The sequence below is a fragment of the Choloepus didactylus genome, chromosome 2, assembly GCF_015220235.1.
Source record: "Choloepus didactylus isolate mChoDid1 chromosome 2, mChoDid1.pri, whole genome shotgun sequence".
Classification (NCBI taxonomy): Eukaryota; Metazoa; Chordata; class Mammalia; order Pilosa; family Megalonychidae; genus Choloepus; species Choloepus didactylus.
In genome coordinates this window covers 116,488,990-116,504,037 of record NC_051308.1, presented here as the reverse complement: position 1 = coordinate 116,504,037, position 15,048 = coordinate 116,488,990, and the positions used below count along the sequence as shown (strand labels likewise).

The 15,048-nt window shown below is 36.9% G+C and overlaps 1 pseudogene; it reads right to left on the bottom strand.

Annotated features, from left to right (window-relative positions):
• Positions 1 to 359: 359 nt before the first annotated feature.
• On the bottom strand, positions 360 to 1,026 carry LOC119513080 (annotated as a pseudogene).
• Positions 1,027 to 15,048: the final 14,022 nt, after the last annotated feature.

Sequence of the window (15,048 nt, the reverse complement as noted above, 5' to 3'; positions counted from 1 at the left end):
TTTTTTCTTTTTTCATCTTTCACTTTATTTCTTGTGTGGAGTAATGAAAAGTTTCTAAAAATTGAACAAAAATTAAGTGTGATGGATGCACAGCTGTATGAGGGTACCCAGGGGCAAGTGATTGTACACTTTGGATCTTTGGATAATTGTATGGTATCTGAACAATCTCAATAAAAATGAAAAAAAAAAAAAAAAAAGCAAATTACTCCAGAAATTAGGTAGCTGATATGTTCATTGCGAATTTCATAGCATTTTAAACTTCTTAATGAAGAAAATATTTCCTTAGTTTCTTTTTCCCATGCTTTATTATCTTTAATTAATCACAAAAATCTCTCCATTCATGTTACCTGAAGATCATTTCACCCACTCCTCTGTTTCGCTGCCTGTCTCTTGTCTCTCTTCAGCAATTGTGAGGCAGATAGCTTCTCCTCAGGGAAGAGAAATCCATGGTTTGTTGCCTTTTTCAATAACTGAAACTGTTGGAGAACCCAGTGGCAAAGCTGTTGCCATTGGCATCTTTCACTTGAACCACATCATAAGAGCCAGGATGTCTCTCGCTGTGGATGATCACACGGATTCTTCCCAAGTTAGCACCTCCGGTCACCACACACAGGTCACCAGTATCCAACTTTATGACATTGGTAATCTTGCCTGTCCCCAAATCAGTTTGAATGGTATCATCCACCTTGATGAGGGTATCAGGCAGGGTAGCAGATGGTGTGAGCACCATGGGTCACCAGATGAGGGATTCTTCTTCTGCCCACAAAAAAACTTCCTCACTTTACACAATTTGTATTTGGCCTCCTCAGGTGTGATGAACAGCAAAGCAACCTTTGGTAACAGAGATCAGACGGGAATTCTCTCCAGTCTTGTCAATGCTGGTGACATCCTTAAAACCAGCAGGATAGGTTAAATCTGTTTGGACCTTGATATCTTTATGAACCACCACATACAGCTCTTCTTTACTTCATCTCCTGTCAGGGCATTCTTAAGTCCATTCCTTAAGAAATGATGAGAAAGACACATTCTCTCAGCTTGTGGGGACCAGAGGATGGGTGAGGAGCAGACACACCAGTCAGTTTATCCAGCAGTCAATGCTTTGGAGCTGCTACACACTGGCACACGGAAACAGAATTACCTTGGTTTTTATTTTCAAGAATTGTGGTAAGCAGAAAAACGGTCCTTCAAAGAAGTTCATGTCCTAAAACTCAGAACCTCTGAATATGTTACCTCCCAAGGCAAAAGGGACTTTGCAGATGTGATTAAATTATAGATCCTGAAATGGGGAGATTATACTTGAGGATTATCCAGGGGGGCCCAATGTAATCACAAGGTGGTCCTTACAAGAGTCTGAGTCAGGAAGATGTGATGACAGAAGCAGAGAGCCAAATGTCCGAACAATGGAATTGCTAGCCTGGAAGGTAGAAGCTGGCCACAGGCCAAGGAATGTGGGCAGCCTCTGGAAGCTAAAAGAGACAAGGAACAGATTTTTTTCTAGAGCCTCTAGAAGGAACGCAGCCCTGTAGACACATTGATTTTAATCCTGGAAAACCCATTTCAGCCTCTAACCTCTGGAGCTGTAGGAAAATAAATGTGTGTTGTTTTAAGCAACTAAGCTTGCGGTAATCTGTTATAGCAACAGAAAGAAACTAATACAGGAACACTACTTTTTTTGTACTTTTAACATCTTGTTCAGACAGAATTTCAGCATTTGAAGAAATATATTCAAAGCTATTCACTTAACCACCTTAACTGCAGTTATCAAGTTCAAGAAATTTAATATTGATATTACTGTCACACTTGTGTTATAAAAATAGTGCTCCCTTTTCCTAGTTTACAACTATCATATTTTCACTAAAATATACTTGCTATTTACCTTTAAGTAGATAAACATATTCCAAGATTAAAAGCCCCAGGCTAATATGCATACAATGAGGAGTGTCCATTCTAGCATTGCAAGACAAATTTAATGAACATGACACATGCATTTAAATATGTGACAAATTCTAAGTAGCTACCTATCAAATCTCAAGAGATAAAATAAGTCCAGCAGCCCAACAATACTGTCTGCTAAACAAGCTGAAATTTGTTTCAGAAAATAGAATCTGACTTCAGGAGACAAAAATGGCAAAGTTAACAATGCTATTTTGATGTAACCCTTTAGCAGAAAGCTGACCTTTTTAGCAGCTGTTAAAAAACAGAAAGTTAAGTCTCTGCAGGGGAGTGCTGAACTTGAAAAATTATGAAAAATAAGCCTATCTCCTTACTGTAGATAGAAAGAACTAGCTGACAATTTAGTCTCATCTCATTTCACTTGATATTTTAACAGTCTGATATTTTAAACTGCCACTGGGAATGCTCACTGCACAGCATCTGCTGTCCCTCGCTTTGATATAGCAGTTCCCAAAAGTTCTCTTGATCACAAGCGTCCATACACCCTTCCCTTTGTGCTAAAGTGTTATTTGGACACTCCTTAAGGAATTAGAGTTATAACCTTTAAGGGTTATAATTCCTTCAAATAACTAAAACAATAGCATATACTCCAAAAAATAAAAGAACACAACTTTCTTTCCTTTGCCCATACATTGACACCTATGGAAAAGATACAATTCCTAACATAACAGTTCATTATTGTTTATGATTATGACCCTTAAAACTTTAGGAAGAGCAGCTCTGTATTTTACACTTCTTTGAATTGACCATTATAGGAGTTGAAACAATGAAATGTCCTAGAAACCAACTACTGGCTACTTTCTAGTCTCAGTTCTGGAAAAAAAACAAAAAACAAAAAACTCTATGAAGTACATATGAAAAACCGTAATAGCTAATCTAGATCCTGTTTTCTAAATTAGCCAAAAGGTATTATTCTCCAATATGAAATTTAAGATATTATTTTAATTCAGCACATACAGTTTTAAGAAAGTAAGCTTCAAAAATTATCTTGCTCCCCCTCTTCCTATCATGTTTCAATATCATCTAACTTTTGGCTTCAGTTGTAGCATGAACTCATTTCTTCTTAGCCTCAACCAAAAGTCCTTTAGTATATTGACTCTACCCTATCCCCTGTTTAAATTTTTTATTTTGAAATACTTTCATTACAGGAAAGCTACAAAAATAATGCAAACTCCATTCAGAGAACTCCAACATACCTGTAGTCTCCTGGATTCCCAGATCCACCAATCTTAACATTTTGCCACATTTGCTGCATCATTCTATCTTTCCTTCTATCTATGTGTCTATTTATCAATCCATGTTCTGAACACTTGAAGGTAGGTTGTATACATCATGCTCCTTGAACACTTAATACTGCCATGTACATTTCCTAAAAACAAGGCTATTCACTTAACCACCTTAACTGCAGTTACCAACTTCAAGAAATTTAACATTGATATAAAGCTTATAGTCTATATTCCAAATTTTCCATATGTCTCAATAATGTGCCTTTAAACCTTTTCTCCTCCTTTGCTAGATCCCATCCAAGATCATATATTGCATTTAATTGTCATTGTCTCTTTAGTTGCTCTTTCTTCTTTTTTTTAATTGTAGAAAACATATGTAAACCTGAACTTTCTTATCTCAGTCACTCCCAAGCACACCATTCAGTGGGATCAGTCATATTCACGATACTGCAATACCCTCACCACCTTCCATTACAGACTTTCGCATCTCCCCAAACAGAAACCCTGCACCCATTATCATTAACTCCCAACTTCCCCTCCCCCCACCCTGGTAACTTGCACTCTAATTTCTGTCTCTATGAGCTAGCACATCCTCCAGTTTTTTCTTTGTAGTTACCATGGGCTTAAATGTAACATCCTAAATCTATAACACTCTCGTTTGCTTTGATACCAACTTAATTTCAACAATATACACTACGTATGTTCCTATAATCCTCTGCCCCTTCACCTTTATGTAGTTCTCATGCATGTTTATTCATTAAGAGTCCCAAACCACTGATTTATCATTATGTTTTATGCATCCACCTTTTATATCCTGTAGGAAATGAAAAGTGGAGCTATAAATCAAAATACCTTAGTACTGGCATTTATATTTACCCATGTCATTACCCTCACTGGGGATCTTTATTTCTTCATGCAGCTTTGATCTGTTTTCTATTGTCCCTGCCTTTCAACCTGTAGAACTCTCTTTAGCACCACTTGTAGGGTCGGTCTAGTAGTGGCAAACTTCCTCAGATTTTGTTTATGTGGAAATGTCTTAATCTTTCCCTCATTTTTGAAAGAAAGTTGTGCCATATATAGATCTCTTGGTTGGCAGTTTTTTGCTTTCAATATTTTAAATGTGTCATCCCATTGCCTTCTTACCTCTGTGATTTCCAATGAGAAATCAGCAGTTAATCTTATTGAGACTCTTTTATACATGACATGTTGCTTCTCTCTCTCAGCTTCCAGAATTCTCTCTATCTTTGGCATTTGACAGTTTGGTTATAATATGCTGTGGCAGAGATCTATTTGGGTTTAAAGCATTTGGAGTTCATTGAGCATCTTGAATGTGTATATTCATTTTTGTTTTGGTTGTTAAACTTGGGAAGTTTTCAGCCATTATTTCTTTGACTATTCTTTCCACCCCTTTGTCTCTTTCTTCTTCTAGGACTCCCATAATACCTATATTGATATATTGGATGGTGTCCTACAAGTTCCCCAGGGTCTCTTCACTCTTCTTCATTCTTTCCTCTTTCTGCTCCTCAAACTAAATGATTACAATTGTTTTATCTTCAAGTCCTCTGATGCTTTGTTCTGCCAGCTCCAATCTGCTATTGAACCCCTTGAGGGAATTTTTCACTTATACTACTATCTTCAGTTTTGTTTGGCTCCTTTTCATAATTTCCATTTCTATATTAATATTCTCTTTAGTGTTCATCTATCATTTTCCAGATTTCCTTTCATTCTTTTTTCATGTTTTCCTTTAGGTCTTTGAGCATATTAGGACGATCTTTTTAAAGTCTTTGGTATGTCCCAGATCTGGTGCTCCTAATTGATCATTTCTAATGCTTTAATCTTATTCTTTTCAGGGGCCATCTCCTCTTGTTTCTTTGTATATTTTGTAATCTTTTGTGGAAACCTGGACATTTTGATATTTTAATGTGTTTTTGCTGGAATTTGGACTCTGTGGAATCTCTTCTTTAAGCTTGTACCCAGCTAGTGTTATGACAGAGCTTTCCTTGAATGCCAGGAGTTAATGGGGGAAAAAATGAAAGTAAAGAAGAAAACACTTTTCCCAACCTTTGCAGATTGACCTGTGCAAGTGCTCTCCTTCAAGGCTTATCCATACAATAGGTTTGGAGAATAGCCCTGGACCAAAGCATAGGGCCTGGCAGATCCTTTCTGCACACTGTCTGGTCTTGGAAAAGTGCATTTAGCCCTGGGAATTCCCCTTATTTAAGTCTCCTCTTTTTAGAACAGTTCCTCATGGTCCCAGGCACTACACTGTATGTCCTACAGCTAGCAATCCCTTGCCCCAGGCTGCACGGCTTGACTGCTCTCCCACAGCATTCTGTAAGCAGTCTCAGTGAGCTGCCTTCTACATGCACAGCAAGTTCTGGGATGGCAAGTCCCTCAGGTCACCACCAGACAGATCGGGCTAGAAATACATGCTCCCAGTATGTGCATGAGGGTTACTCTGCTCCCTCTGGAACCGGGACTAGGGAACCACACTGGCAGAGCAGGGGCTCTGTGCAGAGCCAGTGAGGAGTGGAGGACGACCAGCCAGGGTGCCATGAGATCCCACTGCTTGTAATGAGGCATAACTAAGGGGATTATAGACCTAAACAAGGCATTATAAACAAAGCATTGCTACAGAAGGTAGAAGATGCAAAGAAAATTCCTGCCCTCCAGCAGTCTTCCCTTTGGTGGAGATAGGAAGAATAGTGATTAACAGGCTGGGTAAAGGCAGCACCATGAATGAGCTCTAGGCAAATGACCTATGAATATATAAGAGAAAGACTGTGTCCAAAGCCATCCATAAAGGAGATTGCCCCGAGGATGGGTTGGATCTTGGTAAGTGGAAATAGGAGACATTCCAACCAGAGGGGAAAATGTGAGCAAAAGCAGATGGATATAGTAATGAGAAGTTCATTGTGGCTAGAAAGTAGATTACATCTGTGGAAAGCATGGAAATAACACAGGAAAGAGGGTTGTAGAGGGCCTTGATGAATAAACCATGGGGATACCATGGCATATTTATAGGTAAAGGAGTATTACTAATGGGGTTGTCCATTTGGGAAAATTAATTTGCCATTATTGTGTAAAATCCATTATTCTAGAAAAAAAAGAAAGGAATAAGAAAAATCAAAGAGTAGCTTTAGGAATAGAGGAGATTTTGTGATGTCTCAATTAATATGGTCTCATAAGGTTTATTAAGAATAGAATGTATAAGAAAGACTAATTATGGGAGATAAGAAAGGAAGTATGACCAAATTTAAGGACTAGGAGTACAGTAGTACAATTATTATCATGGTTATATTAACCACACATTAATACTAATATTTATTAAGGACTTGATATGTAACAGACACATTTAATCCTCACAACAAACTTATTATCATCTCCATTTTACAAGGTGAGGAAACCGAGCCTCAGGGATCATATACTGAGCCCCTAGATCGTAATATTCGTAAGTGGTAGAGTAAGGATTTGAAGCCAGGTCACTTTCCTCCAGAGCCTGTGCTGGTAACCACTCTTCATACTCCCTCCCCATGCATCCTTAGGCAAGTCACTAACCCCCTGGACTTCAGTTTTCCAACTTGCAAAATGAATAGGCTGGACTCCATGATTACTAATGTTCTTTTCAACTGCAATTTTTCCCCTTTTCATTTAAATTATTTTAAAACACTGCCCTTAATGGCTGCATAACATCCCACTTAGGATAAAGGATAATTTACTGTTACCCTGCTGTTGGACATTTAGGCTACTTCAGGTTTTTCCCTAATATAGCTAACCCTGCAATGAACATTTTAATGCATTAACTGTCTGCTTTACAGATTATTTCCTTAGAATAAATTCTTAGAAATAATCCTATCTAGATTTATTCCAGTAATAGGCATCTTTTTAAAAAAATTTGTTAATTGAATGGGAGTAATTTTAATGGGTTGATTTAATATACCTGCTTTTTAAAAGCAATATTATGCTATAATAGGCATTTAGTAAGAAAAATGTAACGTTTTACTTTTATTTGATTTCTTTAAAATTTTTTACCTTTTTTTAATTAGAGAAGTTCTGTTTACTGAAAAGTCATGCATAAATACAGAATTCCCATATAACTCTATTATTAACACCTTGCATTAGTATGCTATATTTCTTACAATTCATGAAAGAACATTTTCATAATTTACTATTAACTATAGTCCATTGTTCACTATAGGATTCACTGTGCTGTAAACTTTTTTTTTTTTAATTTTTATCTAGGACCACATATATATTCGAATGTGGTTAAAATGGGGAAATATTAGGTTGTATGCTACTAGAATCATTAATTTTTTATATATATCTGGTCTAGAGTTTATATTAAGAAAATTAAATTTGTTGATATAACAGCAATTAATAAGAAAAAAATTATTTACACATTAATACTTGATTACTTTAAAATTTTAAGACCTTGTTTGGAACATGCTGACACATGGCAATCAATAAATACTAAATGAATAAATTCTTCTTGCTCTTTTATGTTTATTCTTTCAAATGAACTTTAGACTAATTTTTTGGTTCTCTCAAAATAAATTCCATTGGGAATTTAAACGGGAATTGCATTGAATTTTTAAGTTGATTTAGGAAAGTGTGAAATCTTTGCAATGTTTAGACTTTCCACCCAAAACTTCATATGCCTCTCCTTTAATTCAATGGTAGAAAAACTAAGAGTGTTTCCATTTTTTTCTCTCTGTTAATGGTTTGGATTATATACGTCACATTCCTCATTAAGATGATGCCTAATAATTTAATTTTGTTTATATAGTGAATGGGATCTTTTTTCATTACACTTTTTACCTAACTATTGTCAGAATACTTGGGTGTTTTTTCCTGAACTATTTTATTAATTCAAGTAATTTTTTAGTTGCATATAAAAGTTCTATCATCTACTTTTCCCTCCAGATTTAAACCACTTATTTACTATTTTATTGCATTAATCAGAATTTCCAAAACATTTTTCAATTTATAGTGGCAATAACAGACATCCTTAATTTTGCTCTTCGTTGTAATGGAAACATCCTTAACTCTTTGCTATTAGGTATAATTTTGGCTGTTACATTGAAAAATGTTTTATCATGTTTTGACATCCTTCTATTCCCTCCCAATAATTTCTTTAAATAAAATGTTTACGTTTTTTTAAATTTTATTTTGAAATAAATTCAAACTTACAGGAACAGTTGCAAAAACAATACAAACCCCATACACAGAACTCCAGCATACCCTGACCCCCCTCCCCCGATACCCCAATCCACCAACTTTAACATCCTGTCACACCACCATTCTTTCTTTCCCTCCGTCCCTCCCTCCCTATCTACCATCCATCATCTATTGCTCTGTCTTCCGAACATATGAGAACAAGCTGTACACATCCTTGAATAAACAATATAATTCACATATACATTTCCCATGAACAAGAACATAGAATGTTTACTTTTACCAGATATCTTTTCAGAATCTAAAAATATTTGTAAGTCAGATTCATTTTTATCATTTATTACTAATCTTATTAGTTTTATCATTCAATGTGCAATTTTATTTTCAAATTGAAAGTGCTTCTCCTGGGTAACAAAAAGTTGAACCAGACATTATTGGCCATCTGTACTTAAAAAGGAATAATAAATCCTTCACCTTCAGGAGTGTAATAACACTTCAAATGTAATCAGAATTGAAGTGAAAATAAGCCTACCTGCCAACTTCTGCTTTAATTAAATAGAAAACCGTTATTTTAAACTTTTTCTTTTTTGCATAATGGCAGCTTTAGCAAACCTGAACAAACACCAAATCTGTATTTTATAAGCTTTATGAGGCCAGGGACTATGTCTTGTTTTCCAGCATATCCTGGTACCTAGCACAGGACCTGATAAAAATAGAGTTTCAATAAATATTTGTTGAATTGTGAATTAACTTTTGTCTGAACCAAAATGAAGTATTTAATAAGTACAGCAGAGATTGCTTAAAAAGTAAAGCAGAGACTCAAATGATAAGTACCTTGTACTACTATAGGGAGAGATATGTCATGCATTTATTATGTGATAGTTCTGTTTCTCTCCCAAATCCCCAAAACACACCAGTGAGATCCTTTTTAATGTTGTTAGAATTCCCCTATGTGTAGAGATTACTCAAAACTTATGTCAGCATAATCTCTGGTCCAACTTGTTTCTTCCATTCATGGAGCTGAAAATTTCTACTTCAGATCAAAAGAAGTTTTTATATGTTACTTATTAATTACAATTTGGATAAAATATATTTCTTTTGAGCTGAGGATAATTTCAGAATCACAAATTAAATCAAAATAGCAGAATTTATGTCACCTATAATAATATAAGCCCCCGAAGGAAAAAGTGGGCTTTAAATTTTTTCAACCATTGGTGTTTTACCACTGTTGTTAAAAAAAAAGTCAGTCATCTTTTAGTTCTTAAACTGTGGCTGTTTTACCTGGCCATTATTTAATCTTTCAGTAACATTCAATAAATGCATACTACAATTTTTTGCTATCATCTTTTTCCCAGACAGTTTGTACTTCCAAATGTGTTCTGCTCTTGGCACAAGTATATTAATTCCACTAACTTTTTGGGAATTGTGGTGGAAGCAAAGTTGCTCATGGTAGATAATGTTATATGACATTTAAAAGGAAGTTCACCGTATTCTTTTATAACTTCATTTACATAGTTTACAGTTTAGTCTTTCAGGGAAAACAGTATTTAAATTCCACAGAATTTGAAAATACAATGTTGTTTAATAATGACTATTGATATTAGAGATAGAACTTAAGACTTCTTAGAAATAGGAATAGTAAGCATACATAATAATGTTTTCTTTTAACACTAACCTAAATGATAGTGTATGTTTTACAGATCAGATTAATACACATTAAGAATTTAATGTCATGAAGTGAACATTCTGATGTTAATGATATTATGTTAAAGTCATTAGACATAAATAAAATATAACACAGAAGAATTTAATATATGCCATGTATCACACTGGCAAAGAGAGAGATTATTCAATAATAAATAGTGTTGGGGTAAATGATTAACAATTTGGGGGTGTAGAGAGAAAAAAAGGATTGTTCAATGAATGCACTGGGAGTTCTCCCAGAGTTACCTAACAATGAGCTGGCTGGTATCTGGAGGTAACGAATCTCACCTTCCCCAAGGTCTCCAAGTGCTGGGCAGCTGGTATTCCCAGCAGCTTCCTGAATAGCTTGCATCCAAGCTCAAGCTATTTGCAACCAAATTCAGCTCCAATCTCAAGGTCACTCTTATGTTTGACCACGGTGCACACTGGTGCACTCAAATGAGTACCCCTATCTCCTGGGTGGTGAGTGCATGGCCCCATGCATCCTGCGATCCTTGTTTATGACTTCCTGCTTGTACCAAATGATGCTTGCTGTGTTTTAGCCCTTTGCTTGATAAAGAAATGGGTTTAAACCCTGGCATCACATCATACCAAACTAATTCTAGATGGTTAACTAGTTAATACAAATAAATCAAAATAATGAAATGCTGGGAGAAAACAGAATTAAATGACTATCAAATCTTTGGAGGCTTCGACAAATTTCTAGGCTTCATAAGAATAATATAAATCACAAAGAAAAACACTGATAGATTTATTATGTTTATATTACAGATGTTCATACAACCAAAAGAAAAAGTAACAAATGATTTATAAGAAATAGTTTCATCTAATATGGCAAAAAGTTAAAATCCATATTATATAAAAAACAATACAAATTGATTTTTAATCAAATTATAAGAGCCCAATTGATAAAGGTTATGAACATGCAACCAGTATTCAAAGAAATGCAAATGGAAGGCAACAAAGAGGTACCAGTTTTTAACCTGCTTTTCCTCCTGTCTTTCTGATGGCTCCTTCTTAGCCTCTTTTGCTCATTCGTCCCCATCTTCCCAACTTTTGACCCAGGACTCAGGACTTGGACGTCTCTTTTCTATTTATACTCATTCCCTAACTTATTTCATCTAGTCTCGTGTCTTTAAAGAACATCTATCTATTAATGATTCCCAAAATGTATATCTCCAGCTCAGACCTGAATATCCAGCTGCCTACTTATTTGCCATCTCCACTTGGATTTTTAACAAGTATCCCAAACTATTTCCCTCCCCCAAACCAGCCTCCTGCAGCATTCCCCTTCTCAGTTAATGGCAACTCCATTCTTCCTCTTGCTAAGGTAAAAACTCTTGGTACCATCCCTGACTCCTCTCTCTCACATCCCACATCTAGTCAGTTAGCAATTCCTGTCAGCTCCGTCTCCAAAATAAACCCAGAATTCAATCACTTCTCACTGCCCCCTCTGCCACCAGGATCCAAGCCATCATCATCTTTCACCAGGATTACTACAATCGCCTCCTAACTGGTGCCCTGGCTCCTTCCTTGTCCCTCTTCTCCTATTTTCAGGAAAATAGCTAGAATAGCTAGAGTGAACCTTTAAAACCTAAGGCAGTGCTCTCACTCTCTATCCAACTCTTCAATAATTTCTCATCTCATTAGAGTAAATTCCCAAGACTTACAGGATCTACATGATCTACTTCCATCCTACACAAATCTCTCCCTGCCCCGTTATCTCCATGACCTCATCTAAAATTGCTATCCCTCTACTAATTCACTCTATTCTAGCCACATGGCCTTGATGTTCTTTCATCATAACAACCATGCTCCTACTAGATCCTTTACATTTGCTGATCTTTATCTGGACTGTTCTTCTCCAAGATATCCATATGGCTAGCTTTCTTGTTTCCTTTGAATCTTTACTAAAAAAATACACACACACCTTTACTTTTCATCCTCCACTTCCCTTATTTTCCTGAACTTTTTGGTCCTAAAGACATTAGACAGGGCAGAAACAAGTAGACTGGCCCAGAGTAGTAGGTATGTCAGAGCCCAAGCAGGCTAAGGAGGGTACCCACACAAAGGGGTGATGTGGTATTGTGTGTCAGATCCTGAGTCAGGTGAAGAAGGGCGTGCTGGCTGGGGGAATTGATCCAGATGGAGTCAGAAGGGCATTCATGTCAGGGGAGTGGGGGGTGGGTGGCAGCCACGGAAGAGATTGATTACACACAAAGGGTTTGCTCAAAGAAGCAAACAAATTAAGGGTAAAGGCAGCTAGGTTTCTCACTGTCAGAATAGGGAAGCACAAATATGGAAAGGGATAAAACTAGAATGAAGCCTAAGGTGTTGGATTGGATTTGGAGTGAACTCATGGTTTTCAATATAGATATGTGTGTGTGTGTGTGTGTGTGTGTGTGTGTGTGTGTACTGTGTATATATAATGTGTATAGGTGTGTATTTAAATGTGTATACACATGTTCTCTGTTCACTGAGAGGGCCCTGAAGCAGCAAACAACACCAATCAACACACTTAGCACCCAGTGCATGGCTTCTAAATAGTATTCTCTAGGGTTCCTTGGAGAAATGGCTGATTCCAGGGCTGAGGTGGGAAAGTAGTAGACAATTCCAGAACATCTTGATGTGCCAGAAAGAAAGGAAGTGCCCAAAGAATGACAGGGACATTGTCAAAAGAAACAGAAGCTTAGCTTGAAGGGTCTCTGATGGGCAAATCTGAGGGCATTTGAACATCAAAAATAATAGTTAACCATTGATTAACATAGGAAACAAGGAACTCATACAGACATAAACAATCTAACCAAACGTTTGATGAAGAATATGATCAAGTATCTCCCCACAAAATAATTACAAAAGCAAGGACTAACTTTACAGTGGAGAAACCTGGAAGACACCACCTAAATCAAGTAATCACAGTAAATATTATCAATAATGAGACAAATCAAAATTATGTGCTACCTGATATGATGCAATGAGAACACAGTATCACTTCTGTGATATTCCTGCCAAAATTTACAACCCTGAGTCCAATCATGAGGGATCATCAGACAAACCCAAATTAAGAGACATTCTACAAAATAAGTGACTAAGAATCTTTAAAAGGGTCAAGGTCATGAAAGTCAAAGAAACACTGAGAAACTCTTTCAGACTAAAGGAAACTCAAGAAACATGACAACTAAATGCAGCAACCCATGATTCAGAACTGGATGCTTCTGCTATAAATGACATTAATAAGACAATTGGCAAAACTTGAGTGGGGTCTGAAAATAAAATGGTAGAAATGTATCAATGTTAATATCCTTATTTAGACGGTTACATTTTCGCTATTTAGGAGAATGTCCTTGTTTGTAAAAAAGACACACTAAAGTATTCAGGGAGATGGGGACACTATACTAGTACTATCTCTCAAATGGTTCAGGAAAGAAAAGTTCTCACTCCTATACTTGCAAGTTTTTGGTAGGTTTGAGATTGTTTTAAATTAGAAATATTTCTAAAAATGTTATCACTTTCCCAAAGAGACCTTTACAAGCTATCCTAAATAAACTATCAGTGCTCCCCTTCCTGTTTTATATTTTTCCTTTAGCTTATTGTTTTAGTTTGCTAATGCTGCCAGAATGCAAAACACCAGAAATGGATCGGCTTTTATAAAGGGGGTTTATTTGGTTACAAAGTCACAATCTTAAAGCCATAAAGTGTCCAAGGTAAGTCATCAACAATCAGGTACCTTCACTGGAGGATGGCGAATGGTGGCTGGGAAGGCATGTGGCCGGCATCTGCTCCAAAGTTCTGGTTTCAAAATGGCTTTCTCCCAGGACATTCCTCTCTAGGCTGCAGTTCTTCAAAAATGTCACTCTTCCTGTGGAGAATGCAGGGGTATTCGCCTACCCCACCTCCATGGTTGCTAACATGACCACAGACATAGGGGACTGGTGGTTTGATGGGTTGAGCCCTCTACCATAAGTTTTACCCTTGGGAAGACGGTTGCTGCAAAGGAGAGGCTAGGCCTCCCTGTATTTGTGCCTAAGAGTCTCCTCCTGAAAGCCTCTTTGTTGCTCAGATGTGGCCCTCTCTCTCTGGCTAAGCCAACTTGAAAGGTGAAATCACTGCCCTCCCCCCTACGTGGGATCAGACACCCAGGGAAGTGAATCTCCCTGGCAACGTGGAATATGACTCCCGGGGAGGAATGTAGACCCGGCATCGTGGGATGGAGAACATCTTCTTGACCAAAAGGGGGATGTGAAAGGAAATGAAATAAGCTTCAGTGGCAGAGAGATTCCAAAACGAGCCGAGAGATCACTCTGGTGGGCACTCTTACGCACACTTTAGACAACCTTTTTTAGGTTCTAAAGAATTGGGGTAGCTGGTGGTGGATACCTGAAACTATTAAACTACAACCCAGAACCCATGAATCTCGAAGACAGTTGTATAAAAATGTAGCTTATGAGGGGTGACAATGGGATTGGGAATGCCATAAGGACCAAACTCCACTTTGTCTAGTTTATGGATGGATGTGTAGAAAAGTAGGGGAAGGAAACAAACAGACAAAGGTACCCAGTGTTCTTTTTTACTTCAATTGCTCTTTTTCACTCTAATTATTATTCTTGTTATTTTTTGTGTGTGTGCTAATGAAGGTGTCAGGGATTGATTTAGGTGATGAATGTACAACTATGTAATGGTACTGTAAACAATCGAAAGTACAATTTGTTTTGTATGACTGCGTGGTATGTGAATATATCTCAATAAAATGATGATTAAAAAAAAAAAGTAACGCACTGTATCAGACACAAAAAAAAAAAAAAAAAATGTCACTCTTAGTTGCTCTTGGGGTTTTTGTCCTCTCTTAGCTTCTCTGGAGCAAGAGTCTGTTTTCAATGGCCATCTTCAAAATATCTCTCATCTGCAGCTACTCTCTGAGATTCTGTGCATTCTTCAAAGTGTCCCTCTTGGCTTGTAGTAGCTTGCCCCTTCTGTCTGATCTTATATAGGT